General features: G+C 46.8%; 1 pseudogene; it reads left to right on the top strand.

Annotated features, from left to right (window-relative positions):
• LOC139239569 (zinc finger protein 271-like) overlaps window positions 1-16,341 on the top strand; it is a 55,219-nt pseudogene extending 38,878 nt beyond the window's left edge.
• The last annotated feature ends 266 nt before the right edge of the window (window positions 16,342-16,607 follow it).

The following is a 16,607-nucleotide window of genomic DNA, read 5'->3' as shown; positions in this document are numbered from 1 at the left end:
TTTAATTCCAGCTTCAGGCCTGAGCAGGGCAGCAGGGCGATCCTGTGACAGGGAAAACTTTGAATTTTACACGAGAGGGACTCTGTAATCCGGCGATGAGAGCGGACACACAAACACAGTGACATTAGTCTAACCCGCCCGCCCCTTTAACACACTCTCACTCACACAATGTTGAAATCTGCACATTCACACACAAACTGTTCCCAGATTTACAGTTCCCAGCACAGGTTTAACTCTCCGATCGGCTATGCTGCCGATTCTCGGGTGAGTTGTAGTTTCCCAGCTCAGTAAGTGTTAAACACTCTGAGGCCGGCGCTCCTCGCAGTGTCTGTTCCCAGATTCAGGGGCAGGAGCCAATCACAGCTGTAGCTGGCTTAACCCATCTCTGCTTTAAGTTGTTATATTGTTGGAATGCAGAAATATGTTTGACGAACACGAAAACACAAATGATGTGCTCACCGCCCCTGCGGCCTCTCTTTGCCTCTCTCTCCTCCGAAAATGAGGGACATATAACAGCAACTGGTGTCCGATCCATCCCACACTCAACACCCAGAGATGGCTATCAGAGAGACAGACACAGTATCACTCTTAAACTCCCGAACTGTGTCTCCATCTTAAGCTCAGTAATAGTATCACATCTTCATGTACAGCACCAGCGGAAAAGACAGAGAGACAGACACTTTGTATCAGTGTCTCCATATTACGCTCCGTAACAGTGCCACACCTTCACGTATTGCACCAGAGAGAGAAATAGAGATATTATCAGTCTTACACCTCCAACAGTGTTTCCACATCACGCGAAATGACAGTATCCCGCCTTCACATCCAGTACAAGAGAGAGCGGATAGCAACAGTGAGACAGAGAGAGGGGAGAGGGCTGAGCGAGAGACAGGAGAGTGCGAGGTAGGGCGGTAAGACAAAGAAAGATATGCACAGGATCAGTTCCAGACTGACCTGCGATGTCCTGTTTCATCCTGAAAGTTCCCATTGGAGAGACAGAAGATGCAGTCTCCTCTCTCACTGATATTGTACCAGAGACAGACAAATTATTAATCCCACACTGCGGGACAGTGTCAGAGAGTGAGAGAAACAATGGCCACATTTAACCCTCGCTTGCCTGTTTTAATCTCTTCAATCTTGCAGCTCGGTATTACTCTGTGACAGGGTGTTTTACTCTAATTAAACTGATCTCGGACTGTTTCTGTCAGATATTAACTCCTGCACGGTCCCAACAAACACTCCCACTCCCTGGTCCCTCCGATGTTTCTGCAGGATTGCTTTGTGAAGACGGGCTCATGGAGAGAAACACCCTGCACGGAATGATCCCAAATTGAGCATCTTCAAGGGACAAGGCTGCCAGCTTTAATCATCCTCTGTCCTTTCCCCCCAGGCCGAATTCTTTGCTCAGATTCTGATAAAATTAAATTGGGAAAAGTGCACTTTGATTTTTACAGGCTGAATTAGTGCAGAGAGGTGCGCATGCGCGAATAAGCCCCGCCCCCTGGGTCGATTCCCAGTGAGCAGAAGAGCGCATGCGCCCTCCCCTCACCCAGCACTGCCTGTGATCGCCATTCACTCAGTGAGCGGAAGAAGATGGTTTCAAACAGCCGGGAATGGTGACATCGCGGCCCCGGGGTAAGGCAGCGAGCAGCAGCCTCCTTACAGCAGTGCAGCGCTTTGGGAGCGTGTCCGCAGATGGGCTCAGAGATCGGCATTGCGTCCGGGCGAGTTCAGGGGGAGTCGGGGGCTGTGTGTAAGAGGCAGAGTGGACCAAGACCAGTGTCAGTGCGTAGTGTGAGTGGGGGAAGGGAGAGGCCATTCTTGGGCTGTGTGTGGACAGTGTGTGTCCAGGGTAAGGGAGACAGATTGGTCAGAATCTGCTATTTACAATCTGCTGCTTTCTCTCTCCAAACCAGTGGTGAACGTTCCTGGTTTAGTTCCCTCGGGGACTGTGTGTAAGGGGCAGAGTGAAGCAGGAACTCGTTCCGGAACATGATGTGAGTGGGGGAAGGGAGAGGCCATTCTCGGGCTTTGTGTGGACAGTGTAAGGTAACAGAGAAAGTAAATCACCTCGCTCTTTCAAATCATTGCTGCTTTCTTTCCCCAAATCAGCAGTGAATGTTCCTGATTCAGTTCCAATCTCACCGTGCCTGTTGTTATTGCACAGTGAACAGTGGAAATACAGCCTGACAGTGAGGATGTGAGGAGTTTCACAAAGTGCATCTATTGCAGGCACCAGGAGAGGAGTGTGGGAGAAGATATTTTAAAGACGGGTTGTATTGTTTCGGTGAACTGAGTTCTCCAGAACCGTGTTGTTGGTGATCGAGAGATACATTGTTGCTCTCTCAGATACATCATACTCTCCCCCGCATCCATATCTTAGAACTAATGTTCTCGTCTTATTCTCAGAGCAAAATTCTTCAGACAGAACAAATGTGATCTTTCTTCCGCCCAGAACACAAGGAACACTGCAGGCACCTCCTTCTCACACACAGTAAGTAGATTATCACTCACAGACCACAGAGAGACAGAACTGGCCTCAATCCTATTGTTACAGGCAGCAGAAGCTGTCAGTCCCACAGTGATCCGAAGTGGCAGAGTTACATTGTGAATCTTACAGCCACATGGAGCAGGAGAATCAGATGGACAGATACAGCGCAAAATACACACTCTCACAGCAGGAATGGAAAAATACATAGAAACATAGAAAATAGGTGCAGGAGCAGGACATTTGAGGCTGCACCACCATTCAATATAATCATGGCTGACCATGCAACATCAGTACGCCACTCCCGCATTCTCTCCATACCCCCTGATCCTCTTAGCTGTAAGGGCCACATCGAACTCACTCTTGAATATATCCAACGAACTGGACTCCCCAACTTTCTGTGATAGAGAATTCCACAGGTTTACCACTCTCTGGGTGAAAACGTTTCTCCTCATTTCAATCCGTTATGGCTTACCCCTTATCCTTAGACTGTGACCCCTGATTCTTGACTTCTCCAACATCGGGAATATTCTTCCTGCATCTAACCGTCCTGTCCCGTCATAATTGTATATATTTCTATGAGATCCCCTCTCATTCTTGTAAATTCCAGTGAGTGTAAGCCTAGCTGATCCAGTCTTTCTTCATATGTCAGTCCTGCCATCCCGGGAATTAGTCTGGTGAAACTTCGCTGCACTCCTTCAATAGCAAGCACATCCTTGCTCAGATTAAGAGACCAAAACTGCACACAATACTCAAGGTGTGGTCTCACCAAGGCCCTGTACAACTGAAATAAAATCTCCCTGCTCCTACACTCAAATCGCCTCACTATGAAGGCCAGCATGCCAGTTGCTTTCTTTACTGCCTGCTGCACCTGCATTTCTACCTTTAGTGACTGATGTACCATGACACCCAGGTCTCTTTGCACCTTGCCTTTTACTAACCTGTCACCATTCAGATAATCTGCCTTCCTGTTTTTGCCACCAAAGTGGATAACCTCACATTTATCCACATTATACTGCATCTGCCATGCAATTGCCCACTCACCTAACCTGTCCAAGTCACCCTGCAGCCTCTTAGCATCCTCCTCACAGCTCGCACTGCCACCCAGCTTAGTGTCATCTGCAAACTTGGAGCTATTACATTAAATTCCTTCGTCTAAATAATTAATGTATATTGTAAATAACTGAGATCCCAGCACTGAACCTTGCGGCACCCCACTAGTCACTGCCTGCCATTCTGAAAAGGACCTGTTTATTCCCACTCTTTGCTTCCTGTCTGCCAATCAGTTCTCCCTCAATGTCAACACATTACCCGCAATACCATGTGCCTTAATTTTGCAAACGAATCTCTTGTGTGGGACCTTGTCAAAAGCCTTTTGAAAGTCCAAATACACCACATCCACTGGTTCTCCCTTATCCACTCTACTAGTTACATCCTCAAAAACATCTCGAAGATTTGTCAAGCCTGATTTCCCTTTCATAAATCCATGCTGACTTGGACCGATCCTGTCACTGCTTTCCAAATGCTCTGCTATTACATATTTAATAATTGATTCCAGCATTTTCCCCACCACCAATATCAGGCTAACCGGCCTATAATTCCCTGTTTTCTCTCTCTCCTTTTTAAAAAGTGGTTACATTAGCTACCCTCCAATCCATAGTTACTGATCCAGAGTCCATGGAATTTGGGAAAATGACCACCAATACATCTACTATTTCTAGGGCCACTTCTTTAACTACTCTGGGATGCAGAATATCAGGCCCTGGGGATTTATCGGCCTTCAGTTCCATCAGTTTCCCTACAACCATTTCCTGACTATTAAGGATTTCCCTCATTTCCTCCTCCCCGCTAGATCCTCGGTCCTTAGTATTTTTGAAAGGTTATTCGTGTCTTCCTTAGTGAAGACAGAACCAAAGTATTTGTTCAATTGGTCTGCCATTTCCTTATTCCACATTATGAATTCACCTGATTCTGACTGCAAGGGGACTGCATTAGACTTCACTAATTTTATTCTCTTCACATATCTATAGAAACTTTTGCAGTCAGTTTTTTATGTTCCCTGCAAGCTTACACTTATATTCTATTTTCCCCTTCCTAATTACACCCTTAGTCCTCCTTTGCTGAATTCTAAATTGCTTCCAGTCCTCAGGTTTGCTGCTTTTATTGGCCAATTTATATGCCCCTTCCTTGGATTTAACACTGTGCCTAATTTCGCTTGTTAGCCACGGTTGAGCCACCTTTCCGGTTTTATTTGTATGCCAGACAGGGATGTACAATAGTTGTAATACATCCATGTGATCTTTAAATGTCTGTCATTGCCTATGCACTGTCAAAGCTTTAAGTATCATTCGCCAGTTTATCCGAGCCAAATCACGTCTCATACCATTGAAGTTTCCTGTAAGTTCAGGACCTAGTCTCTGAGTTAACTGTGTCGGTCTCCACCGAAATGAAGAATTCTATCATATTATGGTGACTCTTCCCCATGGAGCCACGCAAGACCAGATTGCTAATTAATCCTCTCTCGTTACACAGGACACAGTCTAGGATGGCCTGCTCTCCAGTTGGTTTCTCGACATATTGGTCGAGAAAACCGTCCCTTGTACACTCCAGGAAATCCTCCTCCACAGTATTGCAACAACTTTGGTTAGCCAATCAATATGTAGGCTAAAGTCACCCATGATAACTGCTGTACCCTTATTCCACGCATCCCTAATTTCCTGTTTGATGCAATCCCCAACCTCCCTACTATTGTTTGGTGGTCTGTGCACAACCCCAACTAACGTTTTCTGCCCATTGGTGTTTCGCAGCTCTACCCATATAGATTCCACATTATCCCAGCCAATGTCCTTCCTTACTATTGCATTAACCTCCTCTTTAACCATTAACGCTACCCCACCTTCTTTTCCTTTCTGGCTATCGTTCTGAATATTGAATACCCCTGGATGTTAAGTTCCCAGCCTTGGTTACCCTGGAGCCATGTCTCTGTAATCCCAATTACATCATATCCGTTAACAGCTATCTGTGCAGTTAATTCGTCCACCTTATCACGAATGCTCCTCGCTTTGAGACTCAGAGCCTTCAGGTTTGTTTTTTTAACACTCTCTGTCCATTTAGAATTATGTTGCAATGTAGTCCTTTTTGATACAGAATGAAACCTACAGGCAATTACCAGAAATTGACAGCTACAGGATAAAATCTACGCTCTCGTATCAGAAACTAACATACAGAGTAAAATCCTCATGCACATAGAAACATAGAAAATAGGTGCAGGAGTAGGCCATTCGGCCCTTCGAGCCTGTACCACCATTCAATAAGATCATGGCTGATCATTCCTTCAGTAACCCTTTCCTGCTTTCTCTCCATATCCCTTGATCCCCTTAACCATAAGGGCCATATCTAACTCCCTCTTGAATATATCCAATGAACTGGCATCAACAATTTTCTGCAGCAGGGAAGTCCACAGGTTAACAATCTCTGAGTGAAGAAGTTTCTCCTCATCTCAGACATGAATCGCCTACCCCTTATCCTAAGACTATGTCCCCTGGTTCTGGACTTCCCCAGTATCGGCAACATTCGTCCTGCATCTAAGCTGTCCAGTCCCGTCAGAATCTTATATGTTTCTATGAGAACCCCTCTCATCCTTCTAAACTTCAGTTAATAAAGGCCCAGTTGATCCAGTCTCTCCTCGTATCACAGTCCAGCCATCCCTGGAATCAGTCTGGTGAACCTTCGCTGCACTCCCTCAATAGCAAGAACATCCTTCCTCCGATTTGGAGACCAAAACTGAACACAATATTCCAGGTGAGGCCCCACTAAGGCCCTGTAGAACTGCATTAAGACCTCCCTGCTCCTAAATTCAAATCCCTAAGCTATGAAGGCCAACATACCATTTGCTTTCTTTACCGCCTGCTGTACCTGCGTGCCCACTTTCAGTGACTGATGAACCATGACACCCAGGTCTCCTTGCACCTCTCCATTTGCTAATCTGCCGCCATTCAGATTATATTCTGCCTTGGTGTTTTTGCCCCCAAAAATGGATAACCTCACATTTATCCACATTATACTGCATCTGCCATGCATTTGCCCACTCACCTAACCTGTCCAAGTCACCCTGCAGCCTCTGAGCATCCTCCTCCCAGCTCACACCGTCACCCAGTGTAGTGTCATCGGCAAACTTGGAGATATTACACTCTATTCTTTCATGTAAATCGTTAATGTATATTGTAAAGAGCTGGGGTCCCAGCACTGAGCCCTGCGGCACTCCACTAGTCACTGCCTGCCATTCTGAAAAGGACACGTTTATCCAGACTCTCTGCTTCCTGTCTGCCAACCAGTTCTCTATCCACACAAGTACATTACCCCCAATACCATGCGCTTTGATTTTGCACAACAATCTCTTGTGCGGGACCTTGTCAAAAGCCTCTTGAAAGTTCAAATACACCACATCCACTGGTTCTCCCTTGTCCACTCTGCTAGTTACATCCTCAAAAAATTCCAGAAGATTCGTCAAGCATGATTTCCCTTTCATAAATCCATGCTGACTTGGTCTGATCCTGTCACTGCTTTCCAAATGCGCTGCTATTTCGTCCTTAATGATCGATTCAAACATTTTCCCCACTGCTGATGTCAGGCTAACCAGTCTATAATGACCCGTTTTCTCTCTCCCTCCTTTTTTAAAAAGTGGTGTTAGATTAGCTACCCTCCAGTCCATAGGAACTGATCCCGAGTCGATAGACTGTTGGAAATTGATCACCAATGCATCCACTATTTCTAGGGCCACGTCTTTAAGTACTCTGGGATGCAGACTATCAGGCCCCGGGGATTTATCGGCCTTCAATCCCATCAATTTCCCTAACACAATTTCCCACCTAATATCCTTCAGTTCCTCCTTCGCACTAGACCATCTGTCCCCTAGTACATTCGGAAGGTTATTTGAATCTTCCTTCATGAAGACAGAACCGAAGAATTGGTTCAATTGGTCTGCTATTTCTTTGTTCCTCATTATAAATTCACCTGATCTGACTGCACGGGACCTACGTTTGTCTTTACTAATCTTTTTCTCTTCACTTATTTGTAGAAGCTTTTGCAGTCAGTTTTTATGTTCCCTGCAAGCTTCCTCTCGTACTCTATTTCCCTCTCTTAATGAAACCCTTAGTTCTCCTCGGTTGAATTCTAAATTTCTCCCAGTCGTCAGGTTTGTTGCTCTTTCTAGCCAATTTATATGCCTCTTCCTTGGCTTTAACACTATCCTTAATTTAACTTGTCAGCCATGGTTGAGCCACCTTCCCCGTTTTATTTTAACTCCAGATAGGGATGTACAATTGTCGAAGTTCATCCATGTGATCTTTAAATATTTGCCATTGCTTATCCACCGTCAACCCTTTAAGTATCCTTTGCCAGTCTATTCTAGCCAATTCACGCCTCATATCATCGAAGTTACCTTTCCTTATGTTCAGGACCCTATTTTCCGAATTAACGTTGTCACGCTCCATCTTAATAAGGAATTCTACCATATTATGTTCACTTTTCCCTAAGGAGCCTCGCACAACAAGATTGCTAATCAGTCCCTTCTCATTACACATCACCCAGTGTAGGATGGCCAGCTCCCTCGTTGGTTCCTCGATATATTGGTCTGGAAAACCATCCCTAATACATTCCAGGAAATCCTCTTCCACCGCATTGCTACCAATAGGTTAGCCCAATCTATATGTAGATTAAAGGCACCCATGATTACTGCTGTACCTTTATTGCACAAATCCTTTATTTCTTGTTTGATGCTGTCCCCAACCTCACTACTATTATTTGGTGGTCTATACAACTCCCAGTCGCGTTTTCTGTCCTTTGGAATTCGCTAACTCCACCCAAATCGATTCCACATCATCCAGGCGAATGTCCTTGCTTACAAATGCATTGATTTCCTCTTTAACCAGCAACATCACCCTGCCTCCTTTTCCTTTCTGTCTATCTTCCTAAATGCTGAAAATCCTTGGATGTTGAGGTCCCAGCCTTGGTCACCCTGGAGCCATGTCTCCGTGATGCCAATCACATCGTATCCGTTAGCTGCTATCTGCGCATTTAATTCATCCAACTTATTCTGAATACTCCTCGCATTGAGGCACAGAGCCTTCAGGCTTGTCTTTTTAACACACTTTGCCCCTTTAGAATTTTGTTGTAATGTGGCCCTTTTTATTTTTGCCCTCCACTTTTACTATTCTCCTTTCTAGCTTTTGCTTCTGCCTCTATTTTATTTCCCTCTGTCTTCCTGCCTAGGTTCCCATCCCCCTGTCATATTGATTTAACTCCTCACCAACAGCACTAGCAAACACTCCCCCCAGGACATTGGTTCTGGTCCTGCCTAGGTGCAGACGGTCCGGTTTGCACTCGTCCCACCTCCCCCAGAACCTGTTCCAATGTCCCAGGATTTTGAATGCCTCCCTTCTGCACCACTCCTCAAGCCACGTATTCATCTGAGCTATCCTGCGATTCCTACTCTGACTAGCACGTGGCACTGGTAGCAATCCTGATATTATTACTTTTAAGGCCAACTTTTAAAATTTAACTCCTGGCTCCCTAAATTCGTTTCGTAGGACTACATCCCGTTTTTTACCTATGTCATTGGTACCTATTGCACCATGACAACTGGCTGTTCACCCTCCCTTTTCAGAATGTCCTGCACCCACTCCAAGACATCCTTGACCCTTGCACCAATGAGGTAACATACCATCCTGGAGTCTCGGTTGCGGCCGCAGAAACGCCTACCTATTCCCCTTAAAATGCAATCCCCTAACACTATCGCACTCCTACTCGTTTTCCTGCCCTCATGTGCGGCAGAAAAAGCCACCGTGCCATGAACTTGTCTGCTGCTGCCCTCCCCTGATGAGTCATCCCCCTCAGCAGTTCCCAAAGCAGTGTATCTGTCTTGCAGGGTGATGACCGCAGGGGACCCCTGCACTACCTTCCTTGCACTGCTCTTCCTTTTGTTCACACATTCCCTATCTGGCTGTGTACCCTTTAACTGTGGTAAGACCAACTCATTAAACGTGCTATTCACGTCATTCTCAGCATCGTGGATGCTCAAAAGTGAATCCACCTGCAGCTCCAGTGCCGCAATACGGTCCGTCAGGAGCTGGAGGCGGAAACACTTCCTGCACACATAGTCGTCAGGGACACCGGAAGTGTTCCTGATTTCCCACATAGTACAGGAGAAGCATAACACGTGTCTGAGCACTCCTGCCATGATTTAACCCTTAGCTGTATTTAAACTGGCAACAACAATGTTCAAAGGTTGCTTCCTGATGTAAAAAAGAAAAAGAAAAGCTACCTACCAATAACCAGCCAATCACTTACCCGCCTCCTCGACCCCGGAACTCCCGCCCCCTCGACCCCGGAACTCCCGCCCCCTCGATCCCGGAACTCCCGCCTCCTCGACGCCGGAACTCCCGCCGCCTCGATCCCGGAACTCCCGCCTCCTCGACCCCGGAACTCCCGCCCCCTCGACCCCGGAACTCCCGCCTCCTCGACCCCAGACTCTCACTGCTCAACTGCCCGAACTCCTCCTCCGACAAACCTTTATAGGCCTCCTCGATCCCGGACATACCAGAGATGCAGAGTCAAATCCACACTCCCATACCAGACACCCACTATATAAGAAAATAAGAACATAAGAAATAGGAGCAGGAATAGGCCATACGGCCCCTCGAGCCTGCTGCGCCATTTAATACGATCATGGCTGATCCGATCATGGACTCAGCTCCACTTCCATGCCCGCTCCCCATAACCCCTTATTCTCTTATCGGTTAAGACACTGTCTATCTCTGTCTTAAATATATTCAATGTCCCAGCTTCCACAGCTCTCTGAGGCAGCGAATTGCACTGATTTTCAACCCTCTGAGAAGAAATTCCACCTCCACTCAGTTTTAAATGGGGGGGCTCTTATTCTAAGATTATGTCCCCTAGTTCTAGTCTCCCCTATCAGTGGAAACATCTTCTCTGCTATCACCTTGTCAAGCCCCCTCAGAATCTTATACATTTCGATAAATCACCTTTCATTCATTCTTCTGAATTCAATGAGTAGAGGCCCAACCTCCTCAATCTTTTCTCAACCCTTCATCTCTGGAATCATCCTACTGAACCTTCTCTCAACTTCCTTCAAAGCAAGTATATCCTTTCGTAAATATGGAAACCAAAACTGCACGCAGTATTTGAGGTGTGGCCTCATCAATAACCTGTAGAACGTTAGCAAGACCTCCCTGCTTTTGTACTCCAGCCCCTTTGCAATAAAGGACAAGATTGCATTGGGCTTCCTGATCACTTGCTGTACCTGCATACTAACCTTTTGTGTTTCATACACAAGTACCGCCAAGTCCCGCTGTACTGCAGCACTTTGCAATCATTCTCCATTTAAATAATAACTTGCTCTTTCATTTTTTTTCTGCCATAGTGCATGACCTCACACTTTCCAACATTATACTCCATCTGCCAAATTATTGCCCACTCATTTAGCCTATCTGTGTCCTTTTGCAGATTATTTGTGTCCTGCTCACACATTGCTTTTCCTCCCATCTATGTATCGCTAGTAAACTGGGCTACTTTACAGTCTGTCCCTTCTTCCAAGTCGTTAATATAGCTTGTAAATAGTTGGGGTCCCAACACTGATCCCTGCGGTACCCCACTAGTTACTGATTGTCAACCCGAAAAATAACCATTTACACCGACTCTCTGTTTTCTGTTAGTTAGCCAATCCTCTATCCATGCTAATATATTAACATCAACCCTGTGAAATTTTATCTTGTGCAGTAATCTATTATGTGGCACCTTGTCAAATGCCTTCTGGAAGCCCAAATACACCACACCCACTTCATCCACCCTGTTGGTTACATGCTCAAAGAATTCCAGCAAATTTGTCAAACTTAACTTCCCCTTCATAAATCCATGCTGACTCTGCCTGACCGAATTATACTTTTCCAAATGTCATGCTAATGCTTCTTTAAGAATTAACTCTTTAACATTTTCCCAAATACAGATGTTAGGCTAACTGGTCTATAGTTTCCTGCTTTTTGTCTGCCTACTTTTTAACCGAGTGCGGCTCTCGGGCCCCGAGCAACACCGAGTGCGGCTCTCGGTCCCCGGGCAACATCGAGTGTGGCTCTCAGTCCCCGGGCAACACAGAGTGCGGCTCTCGGGACTCGGGCAACACTGAGTGCGGCTCTCAGGCTCCGGACAACACCGAGTGCAGCTCTCAGGCCCCTGACAACACCGAGTGCGGCTCTCGGGCACCGGGCAACACCGAGTGCGGCTCTCGGGCCCCGGGCAAAACTGAGTGCGGCTCTCAGGCCCCGGACAACACCGAGTGCAGCTCTCAGGCCCCGGACAACACCGAGTGCGGCTCTCAGGCATCGGACAAGACCGAGTGCAGCTCTCGGGCCCCGGGCAACACCGAGTGCGGCTCCCGGGCCCCGGGCAACACCGAATGCAGCTCTCAGGCCCTGGGCAACACCGAGTGCGGCTCTCAGTCCCCGGGCAACACCGAGTGCTGCTCTCAGGCCCTGAGGCAGAGCCGCCGGGCCAGGCACCAGCCAACCGCGGGGACAGCACCTCCCCCACACCAGGAATACAACAACTTGCGTTTATACAGCAGGCCCAGCAATTCCCAGCCGCTCTATGTCAGGGTGGGCACTGGATGTGGAAGTCACTCCCTGGCCTCCTGTGTGGATCTGTTTGTTGCATCAGTTTGAGCTGGATGGAGAGGGGGGAGAAGCTGGTAGGTTTCACCCCCAGTAATTCTGGGCCCAGTGGGACCAACACATTCCCATGTGGGCCTGTCGAGGGAGATGGGTTCCCTTCCCTGAAGGACAGTAGTGACCCAGATGTGTTTTTACGACTATCCGGCAGCTTTCATGGTCACTTTTTTCTAGTGCCGACCCCAAAAATGAACAGACTCATTAAGCTCAATTTCACAACCTGCCTTTGTGTTTTTGTGGGTTCTCTCTCACACTCCCTTTTTCGTGTTTGAAATTCATTTTACAGGGTGTTAAAAGGGGAGGATTTGTAGACTGGAAGCTCAAACCAAATATCACCTCAAGATCTGACAGTCACTCGCTACATCTGGACTGGAATATCATCAGCTTTTGACCATGGAATCAGAAGGCACCGTTCACAGTGGGGAGAAACGGTACACGTGCTCTGTGTGTGGACAAGGCTTCAGCCGATCGTTCAAACTGGAGAGACACAAGTGCAGTCACACTGGGGAGAAACCGTGTAAATGTGCGGATTGTGGGAAACAATTCAACTACCCGTCCCAGCTGGAAATACATCGGCGAGGTCACACTGGGGAGAGGCCGTTCACTTGCTCCGACTGTGGGAAGGAATTCACTGTGTCATCCCACCTGCTGACACACCAGCGAGGTCACACTGGGCAGAGGCCTTTTAAATGTTCAGACTGTGAGAAGAGTTTTCAAAGTAAACAGCAGCTGCTGATACATCAGCGAGGTCACACTGGGGAGAGGCCGTTCACCTGCTCGGATTGTGGGCAGGGTTTCACTCTGTCATCCCATCTGCTGACACACCAGCGAGTTCACACTGGGGAGAGACCTTTTAAGTGTTCTGATTGTGAGAAGAGTTTTAAAAGCAAACAGCACCTCCTGATACCCCAACAAGTTCACACTGGGCAGAGGCCTTTTAAATGTTCTGATTGTGAGAAGAGCATCTGCTGAGACACCAGCGACTTCACACTGGGGAGAGGCCGTTCACCTGCTCTGACTGTGGGAAGGGATTCACTCTGTCATACCACCTGCTGAGACACCAGCGAGTTCACACTGGGGAGAGGCCGTTCAGCTGCTCTGAATGTGGGAAGGGATTCACTCGTTCATCCCACCTGCTGAGACACCAGCGAGTTCACGAGAGGCCGTTCACATGTTCTGAGTGTGGGAAGGGATTCACGCAGTTATCCGACTTGCTGACACATCAGCGAGTTCACGCTGTGGAGAGACCATTCCCCTGCTCTGAATGTGGAAAGAGATTCACTTGCTTATCCGAACTACTGATACACCAGCGAATTCACACTGGGGAGAGGCCGTTCACCTGCTCCAAGTGTTGGAAGGGATTCACGACCTCATCCAACCTGCTGAGCCACCAGCGAGTTCACAAGTAACTGCAGGGGTTGGATGCTGCTATTATTAGAAACATAGAAACATAGAAAATAGGTGCAGGAGTAGGCCATTCGGCCCTTCTAGACTGCACCGCCATTCAATGAGTTCATGGCTGGACATGCAACTTCAGAACCCCATTCCTGCTTTCTCGCCATACCCCTTGATCCCCCTAGTTGTAAGGACTTCATCTAACTGCTTTTTGAATATATTTAGTGAATTGGCCTCAACAACTTTCTGTGGTAGAGAATTCCACAGGTTCACCACGATCTGGGTGAAGAAGTTCATCCTCATCTCGGTCCTAAATGGCTTACCCGTTATCCTTAGACTGTGTCCCCTTGTTCTGGACTTCCCCAACATTGGGAACATTCTTCCTGCATCTAACCTGTCTAAACCCGTCAGAATTTTAAACGTTTCCATGAGGTCCCCTCTCATTCTTCTGAACTCCAGTGAATACAAGCCCAGTTGATCCAGTCTTTCTTGATAGGTCAGTCCCGCCATCCCGGGAATCAGTCTGGTGAATCTTCGGTGCACTCCCTCAATAGCAAGAATGTCCTTCCTCAAGTTAGGAGACCAAAACTGTACACAATACTCCAGGTGTGGCCTCACCAAGGCCCTGTACAACTGTAGCAACACCTCCCTGCCCTTGTATTCAAATCCCCTCGTTATGAAGGCCAACATGCCATTTGCTTTCTCAACCGCCTGCTGTACCTGCATGCTAACCTTCAATGACTGATGTTCCATGACACCCAGGTCTCTTTGCACCTCCCCTTTTCCAAATCTGTCACCATTCAGATAATAGTCTGTCTCTCTGTTTTTAACACCAAAGTGGATAACCTCACATTTATCCACATTATAATTCATCTGCCATGCATTTGCCCACTCACCTAACCTATCCAAGTCAATCTGCAGCCTCATAGCATCCTCCTCGCAGCTCACACTGCCACCCAACTTAGTGTCATCCACAAATTTGGAGATACTACATTTAATCCACTCATCTAAATCATTAATGTCCAGTGTAAACAGCTCGGGCCCCAGCACAGAACCTTGCAGTACCACACTAGTCACTGCCTGCCATTCTGAAAAGTCCCCATTTACTCCTACTCTTTGCTTCCTGTCTGACAACCAGTTCGCAATCCATGTCAGCACACTACCCCCAATCCCATTTGCTTTAACTTTGCACATTAATCTCTTGTGTGGGACCTTGTCGAAAGCCTTCTGAAAGTCCAAATATACCACATCAACTGGTTCTTCCTTGTCCACTCTACTGGAAACATCCTCAAAAAATTCCAGAAGTTTTGTCAAGCATGATTTCCCTTTCACATATCCATGCTGACTTGGACCTATCATGTCACCTCTTTCCAAATGCACTGCTATGACATCCTTAATAATTGATTCCATCATTTTACCCACTACCGATGTCAGGCCGGTCTGTAATTCCCTGTTATCTCTCTCCCTCCTTTTTTAAAAAGTGGAGTTACATTGGCTACCCTCCACTCCATAGGAACTGATCCAGAGTCAATAGAATGTTGGAAAATGACTGTCAATGCATCCACTATTTCCAAGGCCACCTCCTTAAGTACTCTGGGATGCAGTCCATCAGTCCCTGGGGAATTATCGGCCTTCAATCCCATCAAGTTCCCCAACACAATTTCCCAACTAATAATGATTTCCCTCAATTCCTCCTCCTTACTAGACCCTCCGACACCTTTTATATCCGGAAGGTTGTTTGTGTCCTCCTTAGTGAATACCGAACCAAAGTACTTGTTCAATTGGTCCGCCATTTCTTTGTTCCCCATTATGACTTCCCCTGATTCTGACTGCAGGGGACCTACGTGTGTTTTTACTAACCTTTTTCTCTTTACATATATATAGAAACATTTGCAATCCGTCTTAATGTTCCCTGCAAGCTTCTTGTACTGCATTCTCCCTGCCCTAATCAAACCCTTTCTCCTCCTCTGCTGAGTTCTAAATTTCTCCCAGTCCCCGGGTTCGCTGCTATTTCTGGCCAATTTGTATGCCACTTCCTTGGCTTTAATACTATTCCTGATTTCCCTTGATAGCCACGGTTGAGCCACCTTCCCTTTTTTATTTTTACGCCAGACGAGAATGTACAATTGTTGTAGTTCATCCATGCGGTCTCTAAATGTCTGCCATTGCCCATCCATAGTCAACCCCTTAAGTATCATTCGCCAATCTATCCTAGCCAATTCACGCCTCATACCTTGAAAGTTAGCCTTCCTTAAGTTCTGGACCATGGTCTCTGACTTAACTGTTTCATTCTCCGTCCTAATGCAGAATTCCACCATATTATGGTCACTCTTCCCCAAGGGGCCTTGCACAACGAGATTGCTAATTAATCCTCTCTTATTACACAACACCCAGTCTAAGATGGCCTCCCCCATTAGTTGGTTCCTCGACATATTGGTGTAAAAAACCATCCCTTATGCACTCCAGGAAATCCTCCTCCACCGTATTGCTTCCAGTTTGGTTAACCCAATCTATGTGCATATTAAAGTCACCTACTATAACTGCTGCACCTTTATTGCATGCACCCCTAATTTAAGGTTTGTTGCCCTCCCCAACATCACTACTACTGTTTGGAGGTCTGCACACAACACCCACTAACGTTTTTTGCCCTTTGGTGTTCTGCAGCTCTACCCATATAGATTCCACATCATTGCTGCTGGTAATCACATCCCGGACTGAATCGTATTCATTCTTACAGTTGGGGTTTAGAACCCCTGTAACGCTGATGTTAATAACTCCTGTAACTGTACTGGAGTTTAATATTTGTGTTATAGACACATAAATTTGTCTTACTTTCAACACATTGCTGTGGATTCTTGTCTTTCCCACCTGAGTGTTTAGAATCACCTGGCTGGAGGTGAGAAAGGACAATCTCGGGGGAGGATCTTACAGGGGGAACAGAACTTCAGCCTGGACACAGTCCTTCAGGGCCACACTAAGATCAC

Source organism: Pristiophorus japonicus, chromosome 28 (assembly GCF_044704955.1).
Source record: "Pristiophorus japonicus isolate sPriJap1 chromosome 28, sPriJap1.hap1, whole genome shotgun sequence".
Taxonomy (NCBI): domain Eukaryota; kingdom Metazoa; phylum Chordata; class Chondrichthyes; family Pristiophoridae; genus Pristiophorus; species Pristiophorus japonicus.
This window is presented reverse-complemented; position numbering and strand designations above follow the sequence as displayed.